The sequence below is a fragment of the Hylobates moloch genome, unplaced genomic scaffold (assembly GCF_009828535.3).
Source record: "Hylobates moloch isolate HMO894 unplaced genomic scaffold, HMol_V3 SCAFFOLD_12, whole genome shotgun sequence".
NCBI classification, from domain to species: domain Eukaryota; kingdom Metazoa; phylum Chordata; class Mammalia; order Primates; family Hylobatidae; genus Hylobates; species Hylobates moloch.
Genome location: NW_026652287.1, coordinates 64,575,164 through 64,591,167, shown reverse-complemented (window position 1 = coordinate 64,591,167; position 16,004 = coordinate 64,575,164). Strand labels below are relative to the sequence as shown.

Sequence of the window (16,004 nt, the reverse complement as noted above, 5' to 3'; positions counted from 1 at the left end):
TGTTGCTGGCATTTACTGTCCTCACAGTTTACAGAGAAGCCCATATTTTCAGCTTCTTCCTCTGCTTTCTGTCATTTCTGAACCATCTCACCCGACCTGGTGTAATCTTCATTGTGTGTGAGTTTGCACAGATGTAACATCTCCTCAAAGCCTGATGCCTACCTCCCACCTCCACGAAAATCTGGAGCTCAGGACCCACCACCCTCCCCCACCCACTGCAAGCTTGAGCATTCGATGGTGGAAATCCCGCCCTGAGTTTGTATTACGGTGGGTTCTCTTGGGTCTTGTTCTCTGTGGGTCTGTCCTGCACTATAGTGTGTGGAGCCAGGGGGATTTGCCCTGTGTTCCTGAAGGAGGGTCACAAGGAGTTGTTGGGCAAACGGTCTGATATTTCTTTTTTTTTTTTTGAAACAGTCTCACTCTGTCTCCCAGGCTGGAGTTCAGTGGCACCGTGTTGGCTCACTGCAACCTCCGTCTCATGGGTTCAAGCAATTCTCTTGCCTTAGCCTCCAGAGTAGCTGGGATTACAGGTGCCCACCACCACGCCCGGCTAGTTTTTTTATATTTTTAGTAGAGATGGGGTTTCATCGTGTTGGCCAGGCTGGTCTTGAACTCCTGACCTCAGGTGATCCGCCCGCCTCGGCCTCCCAAAGTGCTGGGATTACAGGTGGGCACCTGGCCAAGGGGCTGATACTTCTTAAGGGCTTCCCCCAAGAAGGAAAAAGCCAAACCTACTCAGGCAAATCTTGTTTATTTATTCTTCTAGGTCCAGATTTTGAACAAATCTCTCTAGAGTTTGAACAGGTAAGGCTCACCTTTTAATAGTTACACCAAGAAACGCCTAGCTGATGACTTAAGCTATGGTTTTGGGCAGCACGAGAGTGGTCAGGTGGACAGTAGGGAAGTCTAAACAACCCAAAGGGAAAAGAGAAAAGGCCCCTGAGAAATCAGGGCAAAGTGCCACAGTGTCTCTTTCTTGATGGTGTCACTGGCATGTGGGTTACCTTCCCACTGCATCCCCCAAGGGACATGAGGCCACAGACTGCAGTGCCCATGAGCAGAGGAGCTGTGGGGATGGTAGTTTGATTGCTCCATTCAAACGCAAACCCCGGTGCATGTGTGTCTCTTCTGATGCAGCGCCCCAGTGGGTAAGCTCTGTGCTTCTCCATACAGTGGATTAGGAGTGGAAACATTCTGTTTAGTGCTTGACGGTTTGGTTGGGACCTCATGTCATGGTGATTAGAGCCAATGATCCTAACAGTTTAAAATTGTTGAGCTTGTGGGTAGGTATTTGGCAGATAGTATATGTGTTACCCAGTGTCATCTGCAATGGTTTTGTTACTTTTTACATAAACTGGGGAGAATGTTTACTAACTGTTTATGATAGAGAAATCACCAGTCACTCTAAAATCCTCCCATTTCTTGGTCTAGAGCTGCGCCTGGATCCCGCTGCAGTGAGGAGACCTGAAGACCAGAGGAAACACAGCAAGTAGGCCCTTTCAACCACTCATCTGTGTTGTCTTCTAATTTATTCTGTTTTATTTTGTTTCCATGATTTTAAAGGGTTAAAATCATCTTGTTCAGACCTCAGCATATAAAATGATCCATCTGTAGACCTCAGGCTCCAACCATACCCCAAGAGTTGTCTTTTTTTTTAAATTACTGCCAGGTTTCAATTGCAGATATCCCCGGAAGGAATATTCCAGATTCCCTGAGTAGTTTCCGGGTTAAAGTCCTGTAGGCTTCTTCTGTTTTGAGGAGGAGTTCCTGTCAGAGAAAAACGTGATTTGGATTTTTAACTTTAATGCTTGTGAAACGCTATAAAAAATAATTTTCTACCCCTGGCGTTAAAGTACTGTGAGAAATTAAAATTCCTTGAGGAGGATTAAACTGCCATTTCAGTTACCCTAATTCCAAACGTTTTGGTTGTTAGAATTTTCTTTAATGTTAATGGAGAAGTGTTTTATATTTTCCATCATGATTAATTCTCTCTTTTTTTTTTTTTTTTAGATGGAGTCTCTCTCTGTTGCCCAGGCTGGAGTGTAGTGTGGCGATCTCGGCTCACTGCAAGCTCTGCCTCTCGGGTTCACGCCATTCTCCCACCTCAGCACCCGGAGTAGCTGGAACTACAGGCTCCCACCACCATGCCTGGCTAATTTTGTTTTTGTATTTTTAGTAGAAACAGGGTTTCACCATGTTAGCCAGGATGGTCTCCATCTCCTGACCTTGTGATCCACCCACCTCGGCCTCTCAAAGTGCTGGGGATTACAGGCCTGAGCCACTGCGCCCGGCTGTTTTTTCATTTCTATTATGATTTGTTCTGTGGAGTGTCAGTGACTTAGCGGTATGTTTTTCACATGTTTATAAAGCTGAATAGTTCTGTATGTCAGCTCAGCACCCCTAGTGTCAGCCTTGCTACTCTCCTGCTGTGCATAGATGGGGGCCTGTCCATACCCGAATCTCCTGGGTTCCCGCTGTCAGCACCTGAAGGTACCCACCAGATGTGTCTGTCGCTTCCCTCCATCCACCTCTCTTGTGGTTCTCATGTTTCTGCCTCCCTAGAGACCATTTCTCTCTAGAACAGTAGTTTCCAATAGAAATAAAATGCCAGTCACATACGTCATTTTAGATTTTCTAGTAGTCACTTTAGAAAAATGAAAAAGAAACAGGTGAAATTTATATTTTATTTCACCTAAAATGTTAGCATTATCCAAAATGTCACTTCAACATCTTATCAAAATAAAAATTATTAATGAGGCACTTTACAGTCTCTTTTCTGTTTTTGAGACAGGGTCTTGCTTTGTTGCCCAGACTGGAATGCAGTGGCACCAGCATAGCTCACTGCAGTCTCAGACTCCTGGGCTCAAGAGATCCTCCTACCTCAGCCTTCCTAGTAGTTCGGACTACAGGCACACACCACCGTGCCATGCTAATTTTTTTTTTTTTTCTTTTTTAAAGACAGGGTCTCACTCTGTCAGCCAGGCTGGAGTGCAGTGGCACAATCTCAGCTTACTGCAGCCTCGACCTCCGGGGCCGAAATGATCCTCCCACCTCAGCCTCCCAAGTAGCTGGAGCCACAAATGTGTGCCACCACGCCTGAATAATTTTTGTATTTTTTTGTTAAGACGGTTTCGGCATGTTGTCTAGGCTGGTCTTGAACCCCAGAGCTCAAGTGATCCACCCACCTTGGCCTCCCAAAGTGCTGGGATGACAGATGTGAGCCACCACACTGGCCCAGTCTTTCTTTTGTACTGAGTATTCAGAGTTTTTTTTTAAATGTGTTTTCCACTTACAGCATTTCTCAGGTTGGACTAGCCATCTTTCAAGTGCTCAGCAGCCACTTGTGGCAAGTGGCTGCCTTATTGGACAGCACAGCTCTGGAGGGTGATTTTAAGTACATCCCCACTGCTCTCTCTGCCTCCTTTATTCCCATCTACCCCACAGTAGTCTGTGACTATCGTGCAGTCTGTGACTATCGTGTCCCTCTCTCCTCTCTTCCTGTCTCTTGTGATCCTTTAATATGGAGAATTATTTCCAATTCCTTAACATCCTGCCCTGATTTTTTTCTGTCTTACATTCCAGGGTCGCAGTTTTCCTTTCACCCTCTTTTCAGTCTTTTCCCATAAGATGTGACGTGACCTTTTGTCTTGGTTGGGTATTTATTTGCAATACAAGAATGATTGTTTTCTTTGATACATTAGTGACTTACATACTTCTCATGTTTTTTGAGTACCTCTTTCTTGACAGAATTTCAAATTAATTCTAGAGTTAAACTAGAAATTTTTTTTTTTTTTTTTTGAGACAGAGTCTTCCTCTGGCACCCAGACTGGAGTGCAGTGGTGCGATCTCAGCTCACTACAGCCTCTGCCTTCCAGATTCAAGTGATTCTCCTGTCTCAGCCTCCCGAGTAGCCAGGATTACAGATGTGCACCACCACGCCTGGCTAATTTTTGTCTTTTTAGTAGAGACAGAGTTTTGCCATTTTGGCTAGGCTGGTCTCGAACTCCTGACCTCAAGTGATCTGCCCGCCTCAGCTTCCCAAAGTGCTGGGATTACAGGGGTGAGCCACCGTGCCCAACCTAGAAAGCTTATTTTATTTTATTATTATAATTAATTTTATTATTTTTTTTTTGAGACGGAGTCTCTCTCTGTTGCCCAGGCTGGAGTGCAGTGGTGCGATCTCTGCTCACTGCAAGCTCCACCTCCCAGGTTCACGTCATTCTCCTCCCTCAGCCTCCTGAGTAGCTGGGACTACAGGCGCCCGCCATCACGCCTGGCTAATTTTTTGTATTTTTCATAGAGACGGGGTTTCACCATGTTAGCCATGATGGTCTCGAGTTCCTGACCTCGTGATCCACCCGCCGTAGCCTCCCAAAGTGCTAGGATTGCAGGCATGAGCCACCGTGCCTGGCCTATAATTAATTGTTTTGAGATGGAGTCTCACTCTGTCTCCCAGGCTGGAGTATAATGGCACGTCTTGGATCCCTGCAACTTCTGCCTCCCGGGTTCAAGTAGTTCTCCCTGCCTCAGCCTCTCGAGTAGCTGGGATTACAGGTGCCCACCACCATGCCCAGCTAATTTTTGTTATTTTTAGTAGAGACGGGGTTTCACCATGTTGGCCAGGCTGGTCTCGAACTCCTGACCTCAGGTGATCCGCCTGCCTCGGCCTCCCAAAGTGTGAGATTACAGGCATCAGCCACCGCGCCTGGCCAGAAAGCTTATTTTAAAAGGTGTGTATAGAGCCCCATATGTTTCTGCTTGATTTTTAAAATAACATATTTAGGTCTATATATTTTAGGATGTAATATCTCACTGTATGTGTTGCTTTGCATCATTGAACATTTTTGGTAATTTTATTTTCTATATATTATAGATATTTCATTAAACTAATACAGAATTTCATATTCAGGGCCAGGCGTAGTGGCTCATGCCTGTAATCCCAGCACTTTGAGAGGCCAAGGCGGGCAGATCACCTGAGGTCAGGGGTTTGAGACCATCCTGGCCAACACGGGAAAACCCCATCTCTATTAAAAATACAAAATTAGCCAGGTGTGGTGGTGCACGCCTGTAATCCCAGCTACTTGGGGGGCTGAGGCAGGAGAATCGCTTGAACCCAGGGGCAGAGGTTGCAGTGAGCTGAGATCTCGCCACTTGACTCCAGCCTGGGCCACAGAGCAAAAATCCTTCTCAAAAAAAAAAAAAAATTTAACATTCGCTCATATCAAAAATGAAAATTTATTTTTACAAATTTCTATGTGAGTGACAGAATTATTTTAATGTTGGAAAGGTTCATAAGAAATGGGTGTAGTGATTGCTTTTTTTCCTATGCTCAAATGGAAAATGATGAGGGAACACGATGTTAGAGTTGCAGGGAGAAGGGGTGGAAAAGAGGGATTCCAGAGTGCCAGGCACACAGATTTTCTGGAAGGTTTACATGAGGACTGCTGTGGTTTGAATGTGTTCCCCGAAGTTCATGTGTTGGAAACTCAACCCCTAATGCAACAGTGTTGACCAGTGGAACCTTTAAGAGGTGATTAGGTCATGAAGGCTCTGCCCTCATGAATGGATGAAGGTAGAGTGGGTTAGATATCTTGGGGGTGGGTTCCTGATAAAAGGATGAGGTTGGCTTCCTTCCCTTTCTCTCTTCCCCCTCCCCCCTCTCACATGTGGTCACTCTTGCCGTTCCACCTTCCACCATAGGACGGCACAGCAAGACCTTCACCAGATGCAGGCCCCTCACTTTCCCAGTGTCCAAAACTGTAAACCAAGTGAACTCTTGCTTATAAATCACCCAGTCTGTGGTATTCTGTTATAGCAACACAAACGGACTAAGACAGGGACACTCAGTGGGCTCTTCTCTCTACTTGATGGAGCACTCCCTGGGTGGCGCCTTGTATTTGTAGACGTGATGCTGTAAATGCTGTTTGAGTATCTTGAAGGCTTTTATGTTTGAGGAGTTTACAGAGAAGCCCCTACAGGCTTCAGGTCCCTTCTTCTGTTGCTTCTTTGCTCTTTAGTACCTCCCCTAACCTGGTGCTAAATTAGATCAGAGTGTGGTCCTTGGACCAGCAGTATCAGTAGCACCTGAAAATCATGCTGGAAATACAGATTCACAGGCTGCACCCCAGAATACAGAAGAAGAAACACTAGGAGTGAGACCCAACAATCTGTATTTAACAAGCCCCCCAGGTGAGTCTGATGCACACAGAAATGTGAGCTGCTGTATTAGATGGTGTTGAGTTCATGCCACCGAATCACTGACACAAATGTGTGCTCACTGCTTGGTCTTTGCACAGGCCCCTGGATCCTCCTGGAATCCCCGATCCCTGTTGCTCCCTCAGGGAGTTTTCTAGTCCCTCTTACTTGAAGCATGTCCTCAGAGCCCCGCATCACCCAGCTTGAGTATCTGGTGAGTTCTGTTGTCTGCACGTCCATGTTTGTGACATTCTGGGAAGGGTGGCCCAGGCTGTGATTTGCCAACTCCTGCAGGCTATGGATGGTATTCAGAAGGGAGGGGAGATGCTGTGTGCCTGTTCTGAAGGGTTTCCCACTAAACAGACCAACCGTCTCCATAACTATTTGATTTTTACTTTATCTCCTCGTTGACTTCACAGTGTCAGTGCAGTTTGTGTAAACATCTCTATGGGGTGATGCATGCAGATAAATGTTTATGTGAACATATAAAGTCTGCATGTGTGGGTGAACACGCCACATCATGTCATTGTCTATCATTACATATCTATGGTGTCTTGGTCATTCCTCTCATTTTCTGTCATTTTACCTACTTTTACCTGTAGTACAATGACAATTTAATAACTATTAAATGTTTCATTTCAACTACACCTCTATGGTGTTTTTTCTCCTTACATCGGACCTTCCTCCCTCACTGGACTTCAGTGTGGGACCTGCAGGTCTCAGGCCTTCCGGGAAGTCCCAGCTTTTCTTGAATGTTCTCTCTCTGGCCAGCTCAGGCTGGAGCAGTGGGTTTTGCTGCCACCCTGTGGCTATAGGTGATAAGCTGGCTGTTCTTCACTGACCCCCAGTCTTACCTTGAACCCTGGAGTTCTCACATGCATGGATTTCAATGCTGTGTCTTTCTAAGGGCAGATTATGCCCATTTTCCTTATCTCCCTCCCAAGGGGCTGTTTCCTGTGTTTATTGACTCCCTGTTTAAAAAACGTGTATATATATAGACAAATTAGGTTGTACCCCATAAATTGCATGTTTGAAAAATATTTCAAAGAATAGTTTTTCATGTTTTTCTTGCTTTTATGTATTTTCTAAATTGTATATATTTATGGGGTATAAAACGATGTTGTGATTTTTCAATACAGTGTGGAATGAGAATCAAATGATCCTATCCATTACCTCAAATCCTTGACCTTTTTTTGTGATGAGAATGCTGTTTATCACTTTCACTCACCAGCTCCTGCTGTCTTCCATGCTAGGGACAGGAAAGGCTCCACACTTGACTTTCCTCCTGTTTTCTTATCCGCCGTCAACTCCTGAATGTACCCTCCAGGATTGCCTTGTACACTCTCTACATCTAGCTCGATTGTTGTGCACCCACCTTCCTCCCAGGGACTGTCCTTAGGGAGTGACTTTATGCACAGACTTCACATGCTCATCCTGCCTCCTTCATCCCCGTAAGCCCCATCTGATTATTTCTTCCCTCTCTCATTTCCTGTTATGCTGTTGGTTTTCTAACCTGAAGGATAACTTCTTACTCCTTAGTTTTTTGCCTTAATTTCTAAGTCATAGGCTACTTTCAGGCTAAAAGCTTTCCTCCAGCTGTGGTGTTAGTCTGATTCTGTAACTCTTGGTAGGTAGTTTACTCTTTGGAAATTTTTGGTTTGTTTTTGAGACAGAGTCTCGCTCTGTTGCCCAGGCCGGAGTACCGTGGTGCCATCTTGGCTCACTGCAACCTCTGCCTCCTGGGCTCAAGCAATTCTCTTGCCTCAGCCTCCCAAGTAGCTGGGATTATGGGCGCGCACCACCACACCCAGCTAATTTTTGTATTTTTAGTAGGGACGGGGTTTCACCATGTCAGCCAGGTTGGTCTCGAACTCCTGACCTCAAGTGATCAGCCCGCCTCGGCCTCCCAAATTACTGGGGTTACAGGCATGAGTCACCGCACCCCACCCCTTGGAACTATATTTAAGTGATATTTTTGGACACTGAGGTAGCCTCATTCCACAGGTTTAGATCTGAAGCATTTTCACTATTGCTTCTTCCCATGTATTTCCTGGTTTGCAGGTCAGTTTCTTCTTTTAACTCATCAGTGACACAGTGGTTTAAGTGGCTTTTAATTTCAAAAAATATTTTTTAAATTTCTTTTTGCTGATTTTTAGCTATGTTACTTTTAACTAGACATGTTCCCTACATGGGCATCACTAGTTATTTTTTTTTCACTCTGTTTATAATTTAGATGGATTTTCACATCTCATGCCAGCTGACTGTGGGAAATAGGACTCCTTAAAGCACAGATATCACAAGTGATTCAGATTCACGAGGGTAACCCAGGTGAGGGTGTATCGTTGTACCTGGCCCACAGCACTCAGTAACTGTCACCTTTATTTATTTGAGACGGAGTTTTGCTCTGTCCCCGAGGCTAGAGTGCAATGGCATGATCTCTGCTCACTACAACCTCCGCCTCCCAGGTTCGAGTGATTCTCCTGCCTCAGCCTCTTGAGTAGCTGGGATTACAGGCACCTGCCACCACGCCCGGCTAATTTTTGTATTTTTAGCAGAGACAAGCTTTCACCATGTTGGTCAGGCTGGTCTTGAACCTCAAGTGATCTGCCTGCCTTGGACTCCCAAAGTGCTAGGATTACAGGCGTGAGCTACTGCGCCCAGCCTGTCACCTTGATTTAAATGAATGCAGCTTTCTTAGTGTCTTGATGTTTGTGAATTTCTGTGGAGTTTGATACTGCTCCTTTTGCTGCTTGTTCTGTTTTTCCAGAGTCGCCTTATCACTTGACCCGCTGTCACATTATGTTTGATTTATTGCAGATACCCCATCTGCCCGGGTCTCTCTTTACAGCCTTTGTACATGTAGGGATTTGGATTTTCTCGGGATCCCACATCCTCACTGTCCCCTGTCCCCCCCAACACCCCCCGCCCATACCTTTCTGAAGTTTTCTAGTCTCTCCTTTTCATTTGTGCTCCTTAAAGCCCAGCCCCATGCCTGACTTTGGTTCCCACTGAGTTCTGTTACAAGCGTTCTACATTTGTGGATATTAGATCTTTGGCAAGGTCGTTTACCTGGACTGGAATAGGGCTCTCAGCTGATCCTCCTTCCTAAACACCCTCCCAATGGAAGAGGCTGATACTCAACATGCAAACCTTGTTTTTTACTTCTCCAAGCAAAGCGATGTGGGAAGACATTCTGGAATGGGTGGGCTGTGAAGATTTAAAACTAATCCTTGGCCGGGCGCGGTGGCTCACGCTTGTAATCCCAGCACTTTGGGAGGCCGAGGCGGGTGGATCCCGAGGTCAGGAGATCGAGACCACGGTGAAACCCCGTCTCTACTAAAAATACAAAAAATTAGCCGGGCGTGGTGGCGGGCGCCTGTAGTCCCAGCTACTCGGAGAGGCTGAGGCAGGAGAATGGCGTGAACTCGGGAGGCGGAGCTTGCAGTGAGCCGAGATTGCGCCACTGCACTCCAGCCTGAGTGACAGAGCGAGACTCCGTCTCAAAAAAAAAAAAAAAAAAAAAAAAAAAAAAAAAAAAAAACTAATCCTTGAATATCTGCTTTATGATAGGTCTTGGAGGTGCCTTGTGGGTGTGGCTTTGGAGGGATGGTTACGAGGAAATTGTGGATATTAAGGAAGTCAGGAGAGGAAAAGATCAGTCACAATTCAACAATTCAGAGAAAGCTCCTAAGGGACTTTCTGGCTGCTTGATGCCCAGAGGCCAGGCCCTCACGTTGTATCAAGGCTCAGGACTGTGGATAGACAATTTAAAGGAGCACTAGAAAAACTCAGTAATCAAGATAAAGAAATTTTTAATGTAATATCTTTAAAAATACAAATTAATGCATAAAGAAAACACCCATGTTGAACAAAACGGTTACAATTGTGCCTCCTCTTCAACACCACCCCACCCTCCAGAAGTCTCCTTCAAGCTGCACCTGTAAGAGAAAAACCTGTAAGAGAAAAGATAAAAATGAGCTGGGCGTGGGGCCTCACGCCTGTAATCTCAGCACTTTGGGAGGCCGAGGCAGGTGGATCACTTGAGGTCAGGAGTTTGAGACCGGCCGGGCAATGTGGCAAAACACTGTCTCTACTAAAAATACACACACACACACACACACACAAATTAGCTGGGCACGGCGGCGGGTGCCTATAATCCCAACCACTTGGGAGGCTGAGGCAGGAGAATCACTTGACCCCAGGAGGTGGAAGTTGCAATGAGCAGAGATCGCACCATTGCACCACAGTCTGGGAGACAGAGCGAGACTCTGAGAAACAAAACGAAACAAAAAACACCTCGGGAATTTCTGGCTCAAGCCTCTGATCCTCACCACCACTATCACCAGGGGATCTTTTGCTGTTCACCCAAGTCCAGCCTGCATCCCCTAAAATCCTGGGGAAACGCGACCAGACTCTCCCCATCTCCATTTTGAGAGTTTGCCCCAAGCCAATCTTGTTCTCCCTGAAAACAGCCTTGGGGTTCCCCGTCCTGGTACACGCTCCTACTCTAGGGGACACAGGGCCGGTGTCGCCCCAAACTGGGAGTCCCGGGAGAGCATCGCCTCTGAGCCACTTCTGCCCCAACCTGGCATCTGCTAGGAAAGGGCACCCCAGGGTGGAGACTTGCGTGGTGAGCTCAGCTCACCTGCAGGCGTAGGTCAGTGCACACTGGCCAACCGGGACCACATTTTCCAGAATCCTTCCACGGTCCCGCGATGCTGTCGCGGTCAGCAGATCTCATTGGGTCGCAGAGGAGAAACTTGTCCATGTCACTTGGGCATCTTAACAGGGGACTCCTAAGCTTGGTTGTGTGCGCTGTGCAAATGTGAGAGGCACCCTCTGTGGGCAAAGCCAACTGCTTGCCCGCCTCTAGCTCCAAAACTACAATCCCCAGAGGCCTCTGCAGTCACTTCTACTACCCACCCTACACTCCTTTCGTGTGTCGCGTTAATGTCAGAAGCACTTCTGGTCGGTGGCCCCGGCTGGTTAGGCTGGTTGGCACCCAGGGAGGCCTCCCTCCAGGTCTTCCCCACACCTCTGTGCCTCGTTACCTGACTGGCTTCAGGATCCGCAGCTGCATCCGCGTTCTGTGAGTCCTCTATAGGCAGTCAGCATGCCCCTCTGTGTGTCCCTGTGTTACTCACGGGAACGCAGGCTGGGAGTGTAGAGCTGTCTGGGATCTCGGATGCTCTCCTGGGAGTGCCTCCAGGCCATTTTCCTTTCACTGGAGCCCACAGGGTTAGAGACAAACCCTCACTCTGTTGCTTGGGGACAAGGGCTTCCCTCCCTGGCCCGAGCTTGGAGCTGAGCTTGAGGGTGCTGGGTCATCCTGGGCCCCCTCTCGATGGGAATTGGCTGCCCTGGTGATTTCTGTGACATCCCCGACCCTAACTATGGGGCTCTGGAGCAGACTCCGCTTCACCTCGTGGGGAGGGGGTTTCCACCTGAGAGTCAAAAAAAGAGGTGAGAATTACCTGTAATTCCATCTTGACTGTCAACAGGATGGATCCCGTTACCTTTTCTTGCCCTGGAGGCTGCCTGGTTGGTACTGGGGAAAGTTCATTCCTAGTCCTGGAAGAGTGGCTCATTCTAACAGGAGTCCTCCCTCAGCATTCCTTTCTGCTGCATCCATACCGCAGTCATTCATGAAGTAGTTAATTGTAAACACACATGGAACGGTTTAATAAAAGTACAGAGATGTGTGCGCTTAATTGTTCAGTGACGTGGATGAAGGGCAGGGAAAACAGAGATGCCTGTGATTTCAAGGGCTTGGGGAGGATTCCCACAAGTAGGGCTGTCTCAGCTGCCCCTGACCGGTTTGGTACCTTGGAGATTCGGGGGAAGACATTCCAGTGGGAGGCCGAAGGAAGCATAGTCTGAGGCTGGGCTCTTGCTACAGTGTGGAAGGATTATGATGGCCAAGGGCCTTCTTAACGTTGATTTTTAAATATGCATAGGTGAAGATACAGACTAGCTGTTCACACAGAGAACTAGGAGAAGCTTGATATAGTCTGACCTGAATTTTACATTTGAGAGCATTTTCAGCTTCTGGCAATTGGGACATTTCACCCAAAATTCAAGATTCCTTGCTTCTCTGAAAATAAATGTGCCCTAACTAACTTTGAACTATTTTTTTTTTTTTTTTTTTTTGAGACAGAGTTTTGCTCTTGTTGCCCAGGCTGGAGTGCAGTGGTGTGATCTCTCCTCACCGCAACCTCCGCCACCCGGGTTCAAGCGATTCTCCTGCCTCAGCCTCCCAAATAGCTGGGATTTGCAGGCGTGCACCACCACGCCCGGGTAATTTCCTTGTACTTTGTTTTAGTAGAGACGGAGTTTCACCATGTTGGTCAGGCTGGTGTTGATCCTCTGACCTCAGGTGATCCACCCGCCTCGGCCTCCCAAAGTGACGGGATTACAGGTGTGAGACACCTCACTTGGCCAGTCTGCACTGTTCCTTAGTGTCAGACAATTTGAGCCAAACAATGTATTTTTCATTCGGACATGACCTTCAGGGTCTAATTTTTGTATATTTAATATAGCCAAGTTTTCACCATGTTGGCCAGGCTGGTCTTGAACTCCTAACCTCATGTGATCCATCCGCCTCAGCCTCCCAAAGTGCTGAGATTACAGGCATAAGCCAGCGCTTGGCCTTGCCTGGTTAATTCTTTGTATTTCTGAGGAGATGGGGTTTCACCAGGTTGGCCAGGATGGTCTATGGATCTCTTGACCTCATGATCTGCCTCCCTCAGCCTCCCAAAGAGGAGGGATTACAGGTGTGAGACACTATGCCCGGCCTCAATGTAACTCTTTATCAAAGTATTTATGTAGGAAAAATTAATCAAAGGGCACAAGCATTTCAATACTTAGGTTGTTTAAGATGAAATCTTTGGCTAGAAGACCGCCAGACACACATGAGATTTTTCATGCATGAAGGAACCACAACTGAAATTAACAAATTTGAAGGAACTAAGTAACAAATGATTTTCTGTTGTTTTCTTTGGTAGGTCATTTTGGGAATGTGATTAATCACGTATGTCAAGGGTGTTGGGAAGAATTTCCAGATACTCTGATGTGCATGACAGCTTTATCATACAAAATAAAGCAAGGCTACCTTAGGAAATTAGGTATCACTGCTAAGGACCTTTACATGAGAAGATAAAATTACTATCAACTTTGTAACGATCAGATGGGCTGGCAGGCAAGTTGTGTCATTTTTTCTCAGCATTTTTTCTTTTCCTTGATTCAGTAAAACAAATGCCAGCTATCTGCAGAACACTCACTAGACGATGTTTAATGATATGTCAAACACAGCCTGAACACTTACAGATACTTCCCACGTCCGATTCCAATCCTCTCAAAACCTGTGTTACCCTGTGGCTAGATTTCTCAATGAGATGAAACAGAGATGAATGAGAACGATCTTCTTTGAGGTTGCTCTGCACCGCTCCTGCAGGTAGACAATGACCTCTCTGGTGAGGCTTTTATCCTTGCCTAAGGTGTGGTGCCCTTAATCCTAAAAAAGAGGGCTCGGAGGGTGTAGAGGTGATTTAAATCCTTACGAGATTGACGCCGCTCCCCACCTCATCCAGATCCTCACAAACCCAAACTGCAACCGTCGGAAAAATGATGGATAACTGGCCGTACGACCCAGGCAGACACCAGGGTAGACGCTGACAAGAAGAAAGGCTGACGTGCAAGAAAACGCCCGCCAGCTGACAGAGCAAATCTGACCCAACGCACACACAGACAAGAGTGAGAGAGGGAGCCCTGTGTGATCGTGCGTCGGAGTCCGGGCTGAGACCAGTCCTGGACACAGCAAAAGCCAAGCGCACCTGAAAACCTGCCAGACAGGGCCTGCGCCCGAATCCGAGCCACATTCAGGGATGCCTGCCAGAGGGGCTGAGGGGTTTCCACAAACTACACCACACGCCCACCCCGCCACCGGGTAAGTACCCCTGACGCCACCTCCCCTGCACCCAGGAAAACCCAGTCCCTTTGGCTCCACGGCAGCCAGAAGATTCAGTGCTAGAAGGCTCTTTCCACAGGAGCAGAGGAACCGGATGGCCCTCAACCATCAGAGAGGAAGTGCAGGTGGGATGTGACACCGCCTTTCCTAGAAGGCAAATGTCAGGAATGGTCGGGTTGCCTAGCGCTCTTCCTGGACCGACCACGCAGCCATCACTTGGGCCACGGAGACCCAGAAAGCTTCCCTGTCTCAGACAGCTATGGAAGCCCAGAGCTCCAGGATCACCACACCTGCCCAATCACGATGAAAAAGGTTTGGAGAGGGAAACAATCATGACACCGACCCCCAGGAAGTTTCTCTCGGATGGACTGGGACGTCTTCTGGGTTGAAGACATTGAGCCAGACTAAGAAGCCCCTAGGCTTCTCAGGGCAGGCAGAACAAGAGGGAGGACAGAGCAGAGGCCAGAGCCCAGGCATGATTGGCGGCAATGCCGCCACCACGGCCATCCGGGGAGGAGTGCCCAACGTTTCACTTGGCAGGGAAGGCCAGCGTTTGAGCCACAGAAATGTTTACCCAATCCCGTTGCCAGCTTCCTTCTCCGTCCCTGTGTCGAGCTGTGGCTAGATTTCGCAATGAGGGTAAAGGGCGACACGAGTGAGAACCATCTTCTTGAAGGTCTGCGGGTACTCTCCTGCGGTTGGACAATGAGCACCTGTGAGGCCGTTGTCCTTCCTTGGGGAGTGGTCGTCTGAATCCTAGCAAAAAGGCTGCTACAGATGGGGAGGGGATGAAAACCCCTGCAGGTCTGCTGCGACGCAGACTCTCATGTTGCCCAGGCCTTCACAGACACAAACTGCAACCGCCGGGAAAACCACTGCCAACCGTCCAGAAGACCCAGGCAGAGACGCGAGGAGAGGCTGACCAGAAGAAAGGCGGACGTGAAAGAAACCCACCCTCCGGCGCGCACGGCACATGTGTCCCAAGAAACACACACACTCAGACGGACAGAAAGAGAGCGACGGAAACAGCGAGAAGGGAGAGAGAGACGTAAGAGAGAGACATAAGTGGCGACACAGACACACATGCGCACAAACACCCACAGCCACACACACACACACACACACACACAAGCTTACAAACACCCGTAACGAACACAGACACACAGCAGGTAACACCCACACCCAGGGAGCCCCTGAAGCTGCGGGGTTCTGCTCTCCGCAACTGCGACCCACCAGTAACAGCAGCCCACGGGCACACAGGTAGACCTGTCCTCAACATCGCAAGGGCACCACTTTTGGGGAGACTCACCGGCACACCGTCCACCCACGCCTGAGGCTGGGATGCCGCACTACCTCCCCGGCCAGCTGTCTGAGGTTTCTTCCTCCTGGGGTTCCTTCCTGCCGGTGTACCCTCCGCGAATCCCGGCCTCTGGAGACCATCCTGTTAACTGCCTGGCCAGGACTGGTCTCAGCCCCGACTCTGACGCACGATGACATAGGGCTCCTACTTCGCCAAGTCTCAGGGACCCATCCCCCGGCCACGGCCTCTGTCACTGGAAAGAAATCCACGGCCGGGCCCGCGCATGCGCCCAGGCAAGGCCGACTCACCCTGGATCCAGGCTACCCTGGCCGGGGAGGAAGGCTGCGAACCCTTTAAAAAATGGCGGAGACGCGGCGGCTGCGGGGACTGGGGCGGAGGTGCTGGCGTTTGCGGCCGCGGCGGCACAGCCCCACACGGCGGGTAGGAAGAGGACTACCAGAGGGGCCTGCCGGAGACCCAGACTGGGACCCATAGGAGTCCTGTGGTCAGGACCTCCTTGATCGGTCTTCTGCTTCGGTTCCG

At 48.4% G+C, this 16,004-nt stretch overlaps 2 long non-coding RNA genes across 2 annotated transcripts; both read left to right on the top strand.

Annotated features, from left to right (window-relative positions):
• The first annotated feature begins 748 nt into the window (after positions 1-748).
• Positions 749-3,782, top strand: LOC116478947 (uncharacterized). The gene is made up of 3 exons (XR_009208979.1): positions 749-804; positions 1,432-1,489; positions 2,011-3,782. It is a non-coding gene; the product is annotated as an uncharacterized LOC116478947 (long non-coding RNA).
• A 1,167-nt stretch (positions 3,783-4,949) lies between these two features.
• LOC131380786 (uncharacterized) lies at positions 4,950-6,840 on the top strand. The gene is made up of 2 exons (XR_009208982.1): positions 4,950-6,189; positions 6,297-6,840. It is a non-coding gene; the product is annotated as an uncharacterized LOC131380786 (long non-coding RNA).
• Positions 6,841-16,004: the final 9,164 nt, after the last annotated feature.